Source organism: Passer domesticus, chromosome 3 (genome assembly GCF_036417665.1).
Source record: "Passer domesticus isolate bPasDom1 chromosome 3, bPasDom1.hap1, whole genome shotgun sequence".
NCBI lineage: Eukaryota > Metazoa > Chordata > Aves > Passeriformes > Passeridae > Passer > Passer domesticus.
Genome location: NC_087476.1, coordinates 44,904,429 through 44,920,718, shown reverse-complemented (window position 1 = coordinate 44,920,718; position 16,290 = coordinate 44,904,429). Strand labels below are relative to the sequence as shown.

Genomic DNA, 16,290 nt, shown 5'->3' with positions numbered 1-16,290 from the left:
GCCATCCACCACGCCCTGAGGGGACCACGGGCTCGGGCCCGTTCCGGCTCCAGGCCGCGCCCCCCGGGGCCGCCGCCGGGCGCGGCCTGCCCGGAGCGCGGCTGACCCCTGGTGGCTGCCGGCCCGCGCTCGGCCGGGCCCGGGCAGCGCCGGGCGGCCCCGCGGCTCCCTGCGAGCGCCCGGGGCGGCGGCGGGACGGGCGCGGGGCGATCCCGGCTCCCATCCCGCTCCCATCCCGCCGGGCAGCCCCGCCGGGAGCCGCCGTGCCCGGGAGCGGCCCGCAGGTGGCGCCGGAGGGCGGCGGGGATCAGCCGCGCTCGCCGCACCGCGCTCGTCCGTCCGTCCGTCCGTCTGACCTTCCTTCCTCAGCGAGCATCCCTGCCGCCCCCGCCCCTCACAGCCCCAGCCCGCTCCTGCTGCCGCAGATCGCTCGGTGTCAGAGCCGGGACGTGGGAAGGGCCCGTTGCGACAGCAGGACACGGGCTCGGGGTCTCTGTGTGCCTGGCAGCGGGTCTCGGCGCCGCTGCTGTTCCCCTGCCTTCTCTCTGAACCGCAGGGGCCTTCCCCATGCTCCAGCGGCAATCTGCGCCGCAAGGCGCCTAGGAGATTCCGGGAGGTAATGTTAACCACAAAGATCATTTGTGTCTGTCTTGTCAGAAAGCACAAGAACGTGGCTTGGCTTTTTTTTTATCAGAGAAATAGCATGTGCTTTGCACAAAAGAGGCTGGTTGAACATGGGCTGTGCCGTCCTCCATCTCTTTGGGGTCCTGCTGAGACCTGCTGGTCTTTCTTTTCCTCAGTAATTCACCAGCAGTGTCTGTAACCAAAAAAGAAAAAACCCGACATACATTTTTTTCTCGGAGGTGTCATGGTTTTACGTCCCCACTTTTCATTTGGAGTACAGGAGCAGCGCAGACTGTGGTAATGAGTCTGGCTGGCCACCCCAGCCCAGCTGGGGTGAGTGGCAGAGCCTGGCAGAGCTGGCTGGCACATTCTGGGGAACATCACGAACCCAGGTGATTGCCAGACTCCGAGGTGAAGTTACAGAGGGGCCTCATCTGACTTCGCTCATGTGGCGTGTCATTAGAGGACTTTGTGCCGATCAGAATGATGGAGCATAGGCCAGCGTGCTGGCTCTGCAGGCTAATTAGTCTCTCAGACCTTCTGCTCCTTTGGAAGTCCCAGCCCAGCTGGGCAGGACAGGGCTTTGTGCTGCTCGTGTCGAGTGGCCAGGTTCCACATCTGTGGTGCTGGTATTTCACTGGTCTGCAGGGCTCTCATTTGGCCTATAAACCACAAACATCTGCTGGGGTTATGGTCGGCTTGTTGGCTGATTTCAGCAGGGGTGGTGACCTGCTGTACTAGTCAATCAGTTCTGGAAGAGCAAACTGGATGCAATGCAGGGGAGTTTGAGAGAGCAGGAAAAGCACTCAGCCAGTCAAAAACAAAAACTGGGTTTAAAAAAGAGCTGTGAAAATGGTAAAATGCTGCAGCTTAATAGCCGGGGCAAAGCACATACTTGTGTCCAGGTGACCTTGGTCTTTTCCACACATTCTCTCCTTTACCACCTAGACAGTATTTTTTAATGCATGTTGACAACACAGCATGCTAGTTTATCAACCCAGTAAGATAAGCAAAAGTCTAGAGTCACTTCAGAGAAAGGAAATTACAAAAAGAAAATGTGCTTCATACCCACACTGATAAAGTACTCTTAATTTCATTTAGTGAGGGCATAGTTTATTTTAAAGTGATATAACAGCGATAAATTCACTGTAATAGCTCAGATTGCAGTGACATCTTCAGCCATTAATGTGGATGTCATGTGTGCCTCAGAGAAATGTCCTCATAGCTTGGCAGTCTGAGGAATGACGTATAAGAGACCAACTCTGCTCTCCATCCCAGCAGTGCTGCCTGGGAGAATTTCACTGACCCTTCCCTCCACTTTCCTTGGATTGACTCAGATGGACAGTAAGACAGGAATGGACTGTCAAAGCTCTCAGTGTTCAGCCTCATTTCTTTAAAAAAGAAGTCCCTGCTGCTGGTCTGATTCACCTCTCTCCTGTTCCAGGGTAGATCCAGACTGATTCCGGGGGATTTGCACTGGCAGACAACAGAGATGCCCTTTCTTAAGTGAAACATATAAAGTTCTTCCCATGTAAATTCAGTTTAGATGCAGGAGTTTGGATGAAGGGCTGTTGAAGCTACTTATCCCACCAGTTATTCTATAGTCTCACTGAGAATTTATTTCCAGGTCAAGCAGGGCAGTATATACTGAAAAGGCAAGGATGGAGCACAACTCTGTGTAAATAATACATTAGGCCTGCACTGGACCAATTTCTACTGGCAAAACAGACTCTTCTTTCAGGAACCTGGTCCAATTGGGACTTCCAGCAAATGAAAGTATTTTATAGTACAACTTTGTAAACTACTTAGGGATTTTGAAAATGAACAAATAAAAGCAAGGATACTGTTCCTGTTCCTCAGTGTCTGATAATTTCCCAGGAGCACGGATGGCTGAAAAAAGATCTCTTTTCTCGTGGTTACATACCCTGCTATTTCGGGGATGTCACTCACTGGACTGCATTATCAAAAACATTTAATGAATCTCCCCTTGGGTTTGCATTCCCAAAGAAAGCCACAGCAGCCCAGATTGCAACTCATGGCAGCCTAACTGCTTCTTGAGGCCATTCTTACCCTGCTGGGTGACCTCCTTAAGTCTCCCCAAAATGCACAGGAGTTCTTGGTCCCCTCAGGAGCCCTTAAAAAGCCCGGCCAGAGTATCTGCCAGCACGTATCCCTGTCAAAAGACAGGGGCTGGACAGGAGCAGTGTGAGGAGACTTCTGTAAAAAGCAGTCTACAAACCTGTGAGCTTAATGGACAGTGAAATACATGGCACTTTTTTTTAATCAACTCTTGTAAGTATTAGAGTAGGGAATAAAAATTTCCATTAGATTCTATATGGTGGGAAGATTATCTCTTTCTTTTGAATTCTCCTGGATTTTCCTGTGAGAGCAAATGTGTCTGACTGATAGTGTGTGGCTATCAGACACAAGGAAAATTATCTAATTTATAGCCTGTACTGAGAAAGCTACCAGCAGCAGAATAAAATAGTTCTCCATATGGCACCATAAAGGTTCCAAAAACTATAGTTAAAGAAAACAACAATGCTCAAAGATAAATTCTCCTTCCATGTATCAAGTAAGGGGTTACAGCCACAAGGCTGGTAAAGACTCACAAGAAGGAACTATGTCTTTGATTGTCTTAGATGAATTTATAGCTTTTATGTACAGGATTACAAGTATTAGATGCATCTTTGTGCTAACAGGGCTTATGTTTTGAAGTACAAGAAAACTCTACAGTTACATTCTGTGGAGGCTTCCACAGTTTGCCAAATGGAAAAACATTTGGAGGTTTGGAAAAATCTTGCACATAAATTACTAAAGGCACGAAGCGCCTGAAAGATGGATGAAATCAGAAGCCAAGGAAAAGCAGCGTGTGTGCCAAGGAACAAAAAAAAACATGTAATGATTTCTTTTAATGACTCTCCTGCAAAATGGAGAGCAAGCTTCCAGGGCATGTCATATTCTCATAAAAGCAGCTTGCCTGGGTGATGAGAAATACCCTGTAAGTGGTCAGACCGAGACCAAATTTTTCATCCTTTCTGCACGTAGCTCTCCATTGATTATGTTAAGTGCTACCCACTGGTTAAAAACACAGCAAGCTCATTGTCTCTGCCTGTGGCAAAGGGCAGCTACACACTTGCTAATTTCCTGATTTATGACACCCTATAGAAGGAATTGAAAATGGGCACAAGGCGGGGGGACACACACACACACTATTAGGACAGAGGGAGATCAGGAAGTTTGTGATAAAGAAAAGGCAGGCTCTCGTCTGACATGTAATCTCTCTTTTGGCTTGAAGTAAACCTGCTCCTTCAAGGCTATGCCATCAACAGGGCCTGGCTCAAGTTTCACCACTAAATCTGAGTCAACAATCTCTAATCTGGACACTGGGCTCAGGATTCAGGCTCAGGTTGCAGTTGGAAGCAGACAACAGGGACACAGGGAGGTGGGGGTCAGGGGGGATGGGGAGAGGAGGAAAAAGACAATCTTTGTTTCTCACTTGACTGTCCGCATAAGGCTCAATTGAGGTAACTTTTTTTTTTTTTGTCATCTCCGAGATAAAACTTCGCACCTCTCTGGCCTTGAAGTTGCCTTCCTGACACTTATATTAAGTACAGGAGATATATGTCCGAGAATGGGGGACATAAGTTTGCGGAGCAGCTCAGATTTGGAGTTCTTTTCATCTTTCTGACATGTGATACCGTGACATAAGCTGCCTGCAGTGGGGTTGCTATGCAGATATACAGTTTCTGAAAAGTTACACCAGGAAAACTAAAACCTACCGATGGATTTAGCATTTCACAAAGAAGCAGGATAAAATGTGTGGCAGTTAGACTCAAAAGCTAGAAAAGGTGAATTAAACTTTCATGAAAACAATCTCCCTAAAAAACCAAAAAGGATCAATAAGTATAGAAGTATCTTGTTGCATTCCTAGCCTTTGGGCTGCTGACTTAATCCCGCTACTGTATATAATAAAGGACACCCTGTGTGTTTAATGGCAGGGACAGAAAGAAGTAGGATATACTTGGGTACTGTTCCTCCTAATTTCACCCTCTTCCCCCGTCTTTGTTTCTGCTTTGCCATAATTTTATTTTGAAAAATAAAGACTAGAATAAAAAATATGTTGTCTGAGGCTTCCAGCCAAAAATGTGCCAGCACTTTCCCTTCCCACCGCCCCCCCAGTCCTCCTCAAACTCCTTAGGCCAAAAGCCTTAACAAAAGCTGTTTTCTGTTTGGAAGATCTCCGGGTCCTGTGCTCTCTTTCCTAACCCCTAACACAGGAAATGATTTTATAATTCACGTTATTAAGGAATTCAACTCATGCTCCCCCCTCTTCCCACCTCATTCCCTAGATGTCGACCGACAATAAGCCTGTGGGCTGGCACCCATCCTCTCTGACCCGTCTGTGTCAGCTCCTCTACCTGACCCTGCCCATAAATCATCCTGCTGGAGCTCTAGTGAGGTTATGCAGGCAGCAGGGAGCTTTCCCCAGCATCCAGCCGTGCTTCAGTACTCGGGCTTCTGCTCAGCCGTGTGTTTTGGGAGATACCTGGGAGTTGTACAGCGGGCTGCTCCCGAGTCCTGTGTGTGTGTGTGTGTCCCAAACACTACGTTTCACATAAGGCCTGTCATGCCAAAGACCATGATAGCAACTGGGATGCAGTAAGTCAATCAGAATGAGAAAGCACATCTCTGTGATGAGGCTCTCAGGAGAGGGCAGGTGATGTGAAGGGCCAGCGTCACCCAGCACACGTGGGGCAGACGGGTCAGGCAGCCCTGCCAGCCTGGCACACTCCCCTGCTCCAAAGCTGCCTGGGTGATGCTGCCAGTGCTGCTGCCCTAGGGAGCTCTTTGGCTGCCTGCCCTCCCTGTCCTGCTGTGCTGGGGGCCCAGGAAGCGTGGAGGACAGAGGGGCTGCAGCATGCTGAAGGGAGCTCCTGGAGCTGGCTTGGGGGAGGCTTCCTCTGCTTCAGAAGTGGGATTTTTATTGGCCCATTGTAAATGCAGCAACTCTAAAGCCCTTTTTGGGAGGAGGAGCAGATGGCCTTGTTCCAGGAGAGAGCCTCAAGCACTAACTGGAGGACTGTGCTTCCTCTTCCTGGCACTGTGGATGTCATCTTTGCATCTCTTCCCTGCAAAATGAAGAGAACCTCTCCTGCCTTTCTTGGCATAACTTGTGCCCCAGTAGACCAGCCGGGACAGGTTGTATCACGTGGATTCTGGCTTGGGACATGGGAAGGAATAACAGCCTCTCTCAACAATTTGTTTTGCATGTGCCTGTGTGGGCTTTATTCCTTCAGCTGAGGAAGGGGAGTGAGGCTGAGTCTCCTTGTTCCTCAGCAAACCCTCAGAGTACAACACTTTTCTGGAAAAGAAGGCAGCATTCCCTCTTCCTAAAGACTTTTTCTTTTACTGAATAGGTCCAGCGAGCTCCTTCAAAAGCAGGCCTGCTGAGAGCTGAGAATCACAACACATCTCTGTCCTCAGCTATTTTATCAGCAAATAACAACCCAACAAACTTTCCTTCCCACCTGGGGCTGGATTCCACCTGCAGCGAGCGTGGGCTGCTCAGATGCCATAGAGCTCCAAGAGGGAGCAGGTGAGGCTGCCCCTTCACTGGTGACAGTCAAGTGCCTGGACTACTGATGTAGGGACACACAACTTTTAGATGTTTGCATCATTTGTGAGGAAGGTCCTGGGCATTTGGCATTTGGCTGCCTCTCTGCGTCTTGAGTATCCTTGGAAAACTTATTTCAGTAGGGCAGTGGGTGAAGTGGCTGGGACACACCTGCTCCAGCAGATAGGTGATTTAGAGACCAGGGAACAGCTTGGAGAAAAAAAGAGTGTCAGTGGCCTAAATTACTATTTTCTTCTTCTTCCTTGTGGCCAGGCCAGTTCTTCACATTGTCACAGAACTTCAGGTCCCAGCAGGTCTTGGCTGATCAACATGTCAGGCTGAGGGGCACCCCTGTATCAGATATCCTGCACCCCTTGAGGGGGCTGCAGTAGCCTGCAGTCAGCATCCACTGTGCCTCTGAGGAGCCATGCTCTCACCATCCCTGGAAGCAAACAGCCAGAAGCTGCAGTTCTGCTGTGCTTTTTCACAGCTCTCTGTTTTGCTGGTGCCTCCCATGTTTTGTGCAAAATGTCCCAGGATTGCTCAAGGTAGCAATGCATTTCTTTGCTCAATACCACATAAATGACAACTAAAATATGTGGAAGTCTATTAAAAGCTGTTCTCCCTATTTAAAAACATTTCAGGTGTTCAGTGTGAAGCAGGTTCAACTCAATTCTGGGTTCTCTCTCCCTCTGCTGCACACATGTGTGGATACTGAGTACCACCTTTCCTTACTCACAGATCCCAAATATCAAGTCAACTTCCAGTGAGAGTGGAAGGCAAAACAACTTAAGAGACTGCTTCTTTTCTGAGTTACGCCTCTGTAAATCCAGAGCAATTCCAGGGGAATCAACCTGAACCAGCATCAGCAAATTTGCTCTTAGTTTGCACACAGAATGTTTGTCATAGCTGTTATTAAATGATGTCTTTATATTCCAGGTCTATTTTTAAAACAAAGGCAATGAAGTTTGGGCATCCAGTTCTATATATGGACACTCCAAATGGCATTGAAATGCCTCATGCATGTGTTTGGCTGAGTGTTGATTTGAGTGTCCAAATATGGACCTCAGAATGGGATATCTCACTTGGATAAGCATCCTTGCAGATTTGGCTCACAGCATTTATTTGAACAAAGCAAATTTACTTCTATAATTTAGCTCGGAAAAAGCACAAATTGTTTTCATTTTGAGGGACATCCTTATTCACGGAATTGGGCCACTCAAAAAACTGTCATGTATAGTAGTTCTGAAAAAAATAAAGCTCTCAAAATCATCTAAGACAACGGGGGAGGAAATTAATGCAGAGTGCTTGCAGTACACAGACCCCCTTTTATCACAAGGGCAAAATTCTCGCTGACAGCAAGAATTCAGTGCTAGCAGAAGGGCCCATGCAGCTTGATCACAGCAAACTCCCGCTCTGCCCCGGCAGTGTGAAGGGATGCACGCACGGCCAGCTGCTCTGAGACCCGAGGCTAAACCGCCTTGCCCTTCTGATGGAGACAGTCTCTGCATCCCAAACCCGCATGTACGAGCTGGAGCCATGGCTGCTGCACGCAGGGACCTTCCCCTGTATCTCCTAGTGCACAGGATTTTCTTTGTCTGGCTCCTTGATGGCAAGTTCCCCAGGAAAGAGCTCGGCTTGGCTGTTAGGTCTTAGTGCTCAATAAATAATGTCAGCAGCAGGAGAGCACCGATCTGCAAGTGTTTGCTGGGTTCTCGTTAATTGCAAAGGACCTCTACATCCTTTGTGTAATTCCATTCATTTTGTTGGCATCCTGCAAGGGATGGATTTGGCCTCAGAAATGAAGCAGGTTTCTCTTGAATAATGTATTGTACCATTTGGTCTGCATTTTCCTCAAGGTTTATGTATACTTGGATATTTCTCCCCATATATGCAGCTGGAGATATTTTTTCAATAGCAAACAATGAACTGATTCAGCTGCTCAATGCAGTTGTTCACATTCTGAATTTTGGGGTAAGATGTTAAGAACGTTTAAGGTGAGCAAATTCTCAGGAAAGCTAAGGGAAGTTTGTGATCACTGGCAATGTGAAGCCAGCTCTAGCCTAGATCACTTTCTCTACCTCTGCTGTCCTGATGATTTTTGACAAGCTGATTCCATTTCTGGAAAAGAAAACCAGTTCACCAGAGAGAAAGATTTCTCTAAAGAGTCTGTTGTTTTTCAGAAGAGTGAAAATGTGTGCTAACAATTCTGGACCACTGACAAAAGCAAAATCAATACACACGGCCTTCATTTTACAGCCAAGTTCAGATGAATAAATAGAGATGCAGCAAGCTGTTTACTAGGGAGACAAGCTTTACTCCACATGCCCTTCCAAGCAGGCGTGCTTAGGCTGTTGTTGTTTGCCTTACATGGCTGGTTAATGAAATCAGTCAAATAGTTCCAGAGCTCACCGGACATTTCCAAGCCCTCCATCAGCAGTGCTGGCCAAGAGCTGGGAAGCAAACGCTGTTGTGTGAGATAGCTGTGGCAGAGGTTTGGGGGCATTTGGGAGGAGTTTGGTCCTTTGGAAAACCTCTGATTTCAGGGGGAGTTCATGCAGAGAAAAGCCCCATCCTCACAAAAGGCAGGCAGAATACTGCCTGTACACTGCCCCAGAGGCTGCATGAGAAAAGTGTGCTTGCACAGATCCTCTCAAAATCAATGAAGCTGCAGCCACTGCATCTATCCAGGGATCTTCTCCAAGATCAGGACCTAACTCTGCACTATGCTAAGTGCAGAGTTTTTTCTCCCCAAGACTTAAACACTGCAGAAACTGAGAAGTGTCAAGGGAGGCATGAAGAAAGAAGGGAGATAGATACATCTTTCAAGAACAACTTACACATATTTTTCTGTGCCTTCAGACTCAGGGGTCTTCTTGTCTGTGACCAGGCAGGTATAGGAATGAATAACTGCATGCACAAAGAGGAGGAAAAAAAAAAGAAAAAGAAAACAACAGCACGTTTAAGTGCATTTTTTTTCTTGGAGATTTATTTTGTTTTAATAAATCTGACACCAGTCAGGGAGAGAGAAAAGCATTGCAAGACCGAAAGGAAAGCAGAGCACGCTGAGGGTGCTTCAGATTCTTGCTCTCTTGAAGATGTTTCATCAAAATGTCTTTGAGCTCTCTCCCTAGACTCAGGAGTTGTTGGATCCCCACCCACCCACCCTTTTTTTTTTTTGTTGTTGTTGTTTTTTTTTTCATTTGTTTGTTTGTTTTTTTTAAAAAGCGAGCTTACTCGCCCGGTGTGATTTCCAAGCTTTCACAGCTCTAATAAATAAGGAGCACCTGTAAAACAGTAGCTTGACTTAAGTGAATCTGTACAAAGGAAAATATAGAAATACAGTATATACATAGTGCTCATAGTGCACCATCACTACAAGGCTCTGGTTCAACTGGCTCTGCTGCCCTGCTCCCAACACCGCTGACACAGAGACTCTGCTCCTGCAAACTGCTCCTCTCTTCCCCGCAGCAGCCTTATAGAAAAGGTGTACTCTGAACACTCAAGAGTGAACAATTGCTTTATTCGGGTTAGTAAACAGTTACACTGAATCACAAGGTGATCTGAATTTTTTTTAGTTTTTTTTTCTTTCTTTTTGATTTTTTGTGGGGTTTTTAAGGGTTTTTGTATTTTTTTTATTTTCTTTTTTTTTTCTTTTTTATTTGTCAGAATGGGATACTCCACAACTCTCTTACCAATTCAGTGCCAGTATAACATGCTCTAGTGTACTTTTGGACTCTTGGCTACAACTGTACAAGTGCACACAAGTAAATTCTACCCTGTTATCCTCCACCCACTGATTGAGGATCAAATTGCACATTTCTCTTAACCATGACAGGAGAAAGCAAACAGTGAAACAGAATCATGGGGGATCTTTCTCACTTTACCCTTGTTTTCATTGGTTTGTCCATACCATTCTAATTATCATGAAAGGGCTATGCATATGGAGAGATTGTCTCACTGCCTTCCTGGATCACTGAAAACCATCAGGGTTGAAATTTCATCCAAGTCTTTCGTGACGCCCAGCAAATATTCCCCTCAGATTATTTTACACCTTGAGGGAATTTTGGTCTTTAGTTCAACACTCTTGCTCTGTTCCCAAATGGGGCGCTATTTAGGGGAATTTAAAGAGAAAGCTGAGAAGAATAAACATTTACTGAGTTCTCTTGGCATTCAGTCTCTGAAAAACCACAGTATAAACTATTCATGCTGCTTCTTACATCTGTCAAATCAAAAATTAAAAGCCATAAAAGTGTAACACTGAAAATATGGCATTAGAAAGGATAAAGGTGGCCTTTGTAAAAATAACAAGGAAAGTATATTAGCCAATAAAATATTCTAACTCTTCATTTAAAAGTGCATCATGGGTAGGACAGAGATGACTCTGAAGCGTTGCTACTCCAGTATTACCCCTTTCCCCCATCAAAACTTGAATAGGTCCAAAACCATACAATGCAAATCACGATTCTTAGTGTAGCAGCAAAACCACAGCAGTTTTTCAAAGGAAAAAAAAAATTAAAAAAAATCCGTATCATTGTCCAGTCTCAAACATCTGAACTTCGAAGTCAGTGAGGGAAAAGTACCTATGTTGGTCCATGTGGTTTTTGAAACCCGGGTGAAAAATCCCCCCAGCAAGAAACGAAGAGGAAAAAGCGTTCCGAGAGGAGAAGAGGGGTGGTCGCAGGAATGCTGAGCACACTCTGTGGATCTATGATGTGCTGTCTTCTGGGTCAAAGGCACCCGTGGGACCGAGACTTCCTCGGGGGCTTCATGCCAGGAAGCTGCTTTCTTTGCTGGACTTTCAGCCAGAGGGGGTGGTGAGCGGACCAGCTGGTGTCATTCGGTGGAGTGACGTGGTTTGCTCTGCTCCCTTTCTCCATGCAAGGTACCCTGTCAGTGAGCGCTCCTGCAAAGCACACAAGCAGAGAGGGTCAGGGAGAGCAGCAGGAGGCTCACTGCAGGCAGGCTGGGCACTGCCTGAGCTCACATCTCACACAGCCTCACGCAGGGCAGGCAGCCAGGCCGAGGCACAAGCCCACTGCTCTGGCCTCGCCAGCCCCTCGTGCCTCAAGGACCATAGGGACATGCAGCCTCCAAGGTTCCTGGAAAGGAAGATGGAGGAATTCCTGTGATATAAAGCTGGAAGCTGATATAATTATAGTTAATTCTCAACAACACCCTGGCAGTATAGGCTCCTGAGTCCTGGTGTTTCTAGGGGGTACTGGGAGATACACCATTGATTTCCCTTGCCAGCTGGCCACATAAGGCACCTAGCAGCGACTGTCCCCTCTGTCTCCCTACACAGTGAACTTTGGACTTTATCTCCTTGGATGGGATCTGCTATCCCCCTACAGATTTGGATTGAAACTTTGCAGTACTTATTAGCCCTAGTTTTGGTGCTGGGCCACACTTCCCTTCTCAGTCTTCTCCACGATCTCCCCCTCACACTGGCTCCTCTGCAATCCCTCTCAACAACGTGCTTGTATCCCCTTGCCAAACCTCCACCCTCCTTACAGCAGAGACTGGAAGGCACATGGAATATGTCGACCAGCATAAACCTCCATGGCATGGAGACCATGATATCTAGGTTGAGGAGTAACGTTTGTGCTTCCAGGCAATGTGCCCAGTGAGATGAGCTTCTTTGTGTGTACAGAGAGCTGTGAACAAGAACGAGACTGAGAATTGGGATCTATCCACCTACTAAGGTGAAGTACACGACTGCTTTCTGTCACATTTTTTGGCTTGAAGTCTTGGTGTAAAAAGGGAAGCAGAGAAAATTAAACCTGTAATGTCTGAAGCCTCACACTGCTCTCTTTCCATACATCAATGGAAATGAATTTCCATCCCTCACTAACCAGTCTCATAGTACATGGTACAGCATAGACCAATAAGGGATTTGGGAGGGAAGGCATAAAGAAGTTCAGTGGCAGGAAAGGCATAAAGAAGTCCAGTGGCTCTAGATGTTTTCTACCTGGAGCAGTCATCTAGCTGTGGAAGTTCTATTTTGCCCTGGTGCAGATGGACTCAGTGTAACAGGGTGTGCAGAAGGGTGAGAAGAACCTTCCCTGCTGACTGGCTCATATGGCAGTAATCGCGTTTGATGAATGCATCTCTGTAGCAATCAAGTTACAAAATAAAAATCCATATCAGGCATCGCATGCAAAGTTCTGCAAAGAAATGAGAACACACTAGTCATCGCTGCTTTGGAGCTCAATGCTGCGCACCTCGTGCCAGCACTAGCATGCATGACCAGCACAATAAAGTCAGCTATTTATATCTCCCCAAAAAAAACCCAAATTACTTTTTAGGAGAGCGATATATGCTCTTCACCCTAGCTGAACCTGCCTTCAACACACATCAAATATTGCTGATCAGATAGAAAAATTGCACCAACCACAAAAGAATTTTCATTAGGGTAAAGCCATGGAGTTGAACTCATGTGAGTTGTGCTGAGGTAAGCACACTGGGTTTGCTTGCTTTCCAAAGTCAAGTAGGGCTGGGCTGATCCTGGGTTGGAAGACCACCTAGAAGTTAGAGGCAGGCTGTAGTTCAAACCCAGGAAGCAGCATGGGAAAGATGAGGGAAAGAGAACAAGTAAGAAGGCTCATTTCTGCCCTATTGTTAATGTGGGGGGAAGGAGAATAACACAACTGGATGATGACCCAGTTCAAGCAGGTGGCTTGGGGGTTCATCTGTGTGGGCTCAGAGAGTGATGCAGTGCTTCCATACAACAGGTGAGAGATGCACTGGTGCCCTGTGTGGCTGTTAGTCAAAACCTGAGCAGCTGTGACACAGGCTGAGCTCACCCAGAGATTCTTCTTTGGCTGATGCCCGACATGTGAGGATTTGAGTCCTTGCTCAGAGCAGCACAGAATTAGAGCATGGCAGGTCAATTTGGCAGCTCAGGCAAAGCTTCCCCACTCTTTGCTCCTTCTCTGCAGTTACCCAGCTATTTCCAGGTGCTGTTGCAGAGCTACAGCCCTTTGTCCTATGGTGGGAGTCTTGGTCCTGCCTGGTAGAGCCAAATGCTGGAAGTGTTCCTCACTTCCCTGCCCCTCCATACTGAGGAGCTGAGTGGCTCAGCTGTGGGGAGATGTCCTTCTTCTGCTCCCCCACAGCCAAGCACTGATCACTGTGTATCTGCTCCCAGCACTGCCCCAGGAGCCAAGCACATCAGCATGCTCTGATGGCCACCAGAAAGAGCTGCTTTTCCACAGTGTCCTCCCCAGTCATGTCCCACTCCCTCAGAGGGACCATGTCATTGGCTTTGGACTCATACACACATTCAGACACACACACACACACACAGTTTTTTCCATCGTTGCTTCCCTGTCATTCTATGCCCCATTGAACATTTCTGTCTCCAGATTCACATCTTATTGTTCAGGAAAAATTAGAGACTGGGTGGGGAAGGCTGAAACAACCGTTGATGTGGACTGGCATGGCAGAGTTTCCATAATTTAGCACAGCACTTAATTCACCCAGACAATGAATGCTGATGTGCTAAAAGAGGCCTGGTTCATCTGGGACATGCATGGCCCTGGAGTAAAGGCACTGCAATTATTTTCTCAAGGAAACTGCTCTGAAGATAAACCACAAGAGTGCAGCTAAAGTCAGCATGGGAGCAAGCTCAGCCCTGGAAACACTCGGGAATCATCTGTTACTTGTAATAGTTCTGTAATTTTTTTAATTTTTTTTTTTTACAATTCTTAAAGCAGTTCAAGCTTCTTCATTAAAACCTTCCCCTTTGAATACCCTATGATTTATCTTTCCATGAGCTAACAGAAGGGATGCCACATTGCAAACGACAGGGAGAACTTTTAGCTCAAATGGAAAAAGAAGCTGAGTCCTTTAGCACCAGTGCTGGATTTCAAAGATAGTGATTTCCTTCTGCTCTGACCTTGTAAGCTAAAGATCCTCCTCAGATTTGGGTCACTTGTGGAACTCAGGTTCTCCCTTCTACTGATACATGAGCTGCAATCTGAGCAAATATTGTGACTTTAGGGAATGCATTGGGGAAGAGACCTGGGATTTGCCTTCTATGCCTAGGCAGAAGTGGTAAAGACACCTCCAGCTCTATGGATTGAACACCGCTTTCGCCAGGCTATTACTGACAGGGGGGTCTCTGGTTTATATTTTGGGGCATTCTGAGGTATGTACATGGATTGTGCAAAGAGGAAAATGCCATCACGGTTTTGAACTTCTAATCTCTGCACTGGAAGTGACTCCTATGGCAGACCACAGAGCCTGCCAGGCTGATTATATTATTATCCTGATTATATTTGGGTATCTCTCCACAACAGCAAGGCAGACCAGTCTCCCCCAGCTCGTGCAGCACCAGGGTGTTTGCCAGCCCTGTAAGTAGTGTGCTTTTCCCACTGGTGTGCACATGTGGCAGAAGGTATCATTTTCCTCTGAAAAAAAAAAAAAAAGAGCCAAATTTTCAACAAATTCTCCCATTCTAAACTGGGATAAAGTTGAAATTTTGCAAGGTATTTAAAAAAAAATAACAAAAAAGCAAAGAACACCCCCCCCCCAAAAAAAAAAAAATCCAAACAAAAAACCAAACTGAACTAAAAAAACCTCCAAAACTGAAAAACTGAAATAGAAGGTAAACCAAATCCAGACAGGTTCTACTCTCCTTTCCTGAAAACATGCAATAACATTTCTTTAAACCTTCGATTTTGTCTGAATCAGAATAATAACTCAACTTGCATTTCAGCAGTTTCCTGTGGGCCTAAACCACTATTCCAAGGTGATTCCCAATTTTGTTATTCAACCTGATCTCTTCAGTAAAACCAGTTAAATAGCCAGAGAAAGGCTATTTAGCTGCTGGTAGTGGTAAGGAGGATGGTGAGGATGGGTCTTGCTGAGGCACAGCCTGTACCTCCCTGAGAGTCCCAACTCACCTGGGCTACACCTGGGCCTGGCTTTTTAGCCTGAAATGCTATTGTGGGACACAAAACTATAACAATTACAATAGCAAAAATTTCTGGAGCAGCAATGAACCTTCTTAGTGAAAAGTTTCAGCATCCTGTACCAGGAAGCAATCAACATTTTCCCATTTTCCCATGAACAACTCCACTGTCCATAACCATCCAGGATTGCATGGCTGGTACTGTGCTCACGGGGTTTCTCCCTGGTTTTCACAGCCCTTGTTCTGGTTCTTTTCAAGTCTAAACAAGAGCAGATGCAGACTCATCCAAAAGCAAGGGGGCATGCTCAGGCAAAAATGTCACATGGATTATCTTGTGGGAGAAAGAAGAGGAAAAGCTCATCCAGAACACATGAGGAGCAAGTGAGTGAGACCTGGCATAGACCTCAGTGTGGTGCCAGGCACCTAGGCACTGAAAAACCTGCATTGGCCCAAACACTGCTTTAGATTCTCTCTATTTCTCACCCCAAGAAGACAGGAACAATGTTCTTACCACCAAAATAACAATTTCAGCAATAATTGCCAAACTGCTTCAAATAAAACTGAATTGGCATTTTAACTGATCTTTCAAATTTAGGGTCAGAATTCAAATTTTCAGTGACTTTGTCATGTATCCTTGCTAGTCCTGTTCAAGACCCTCTCAACTGCAGAATTCCTGTGGGAAAGTGCTTTTTTTTCTCCTCTTTTTGGATATGGAACTTAGAAGTGGCAGCACAAGTGGTTCATGAAACCTTATAAATATTTGGAGCATAAGCAGACGACACAAAGTTTTGCACTTAACCATGTGGGCTCCAAATAAATAGCTGAAAATTACTTTAACCATAGGTTTCAATATCAATCACCTGATGATGGGATGCAGATCTCTCCAGAGAGGTCAGAATTCCATAGTCATGTCACTCAACACTACCCAATCCTGAAACCCCCTATTTCTTAATTTTTTTTTTCTTTTTAATATCTACCTTCATAGAAAATGATTACATTACACAGCATGAAAGTCCAAAACTGGGACTGGATGATGGAGCACAGCAGGGAGTACGGGTGTCCTCTCAGCAAACGCAGTTCAGACTCTTTGCCTTTAGATAATTTGTTATTGAAGGTTGGCTCAAATTTAAGG

General features: G+C 46.2%; 1 protein-coding gene across 2 annotated transcripts in view; it reads right to left on the bottom strand.

Annotated features, from left to right (window-relative positions):
* Positions 1 to 9,743: 9,743 nt before the first annotated feature.
* SOBP (sine oculis binding protein homolog) overlaps positions 9,744 to 16,290 on the bottom strand; it is a 113,888-nt gene continuing 107,341 nt past the window's right edge. For both annotated transcript variants that reach the window (XM_064412842.1, XM_064412841.1), the window contains one exon: positions 9,744 to 11,147. The gene's annotated coding sequence lies outside the window, so the exon portion shown is untranslated. The remainder of the gene's footprint in view (positions 11,148 to 16,290) is intronic.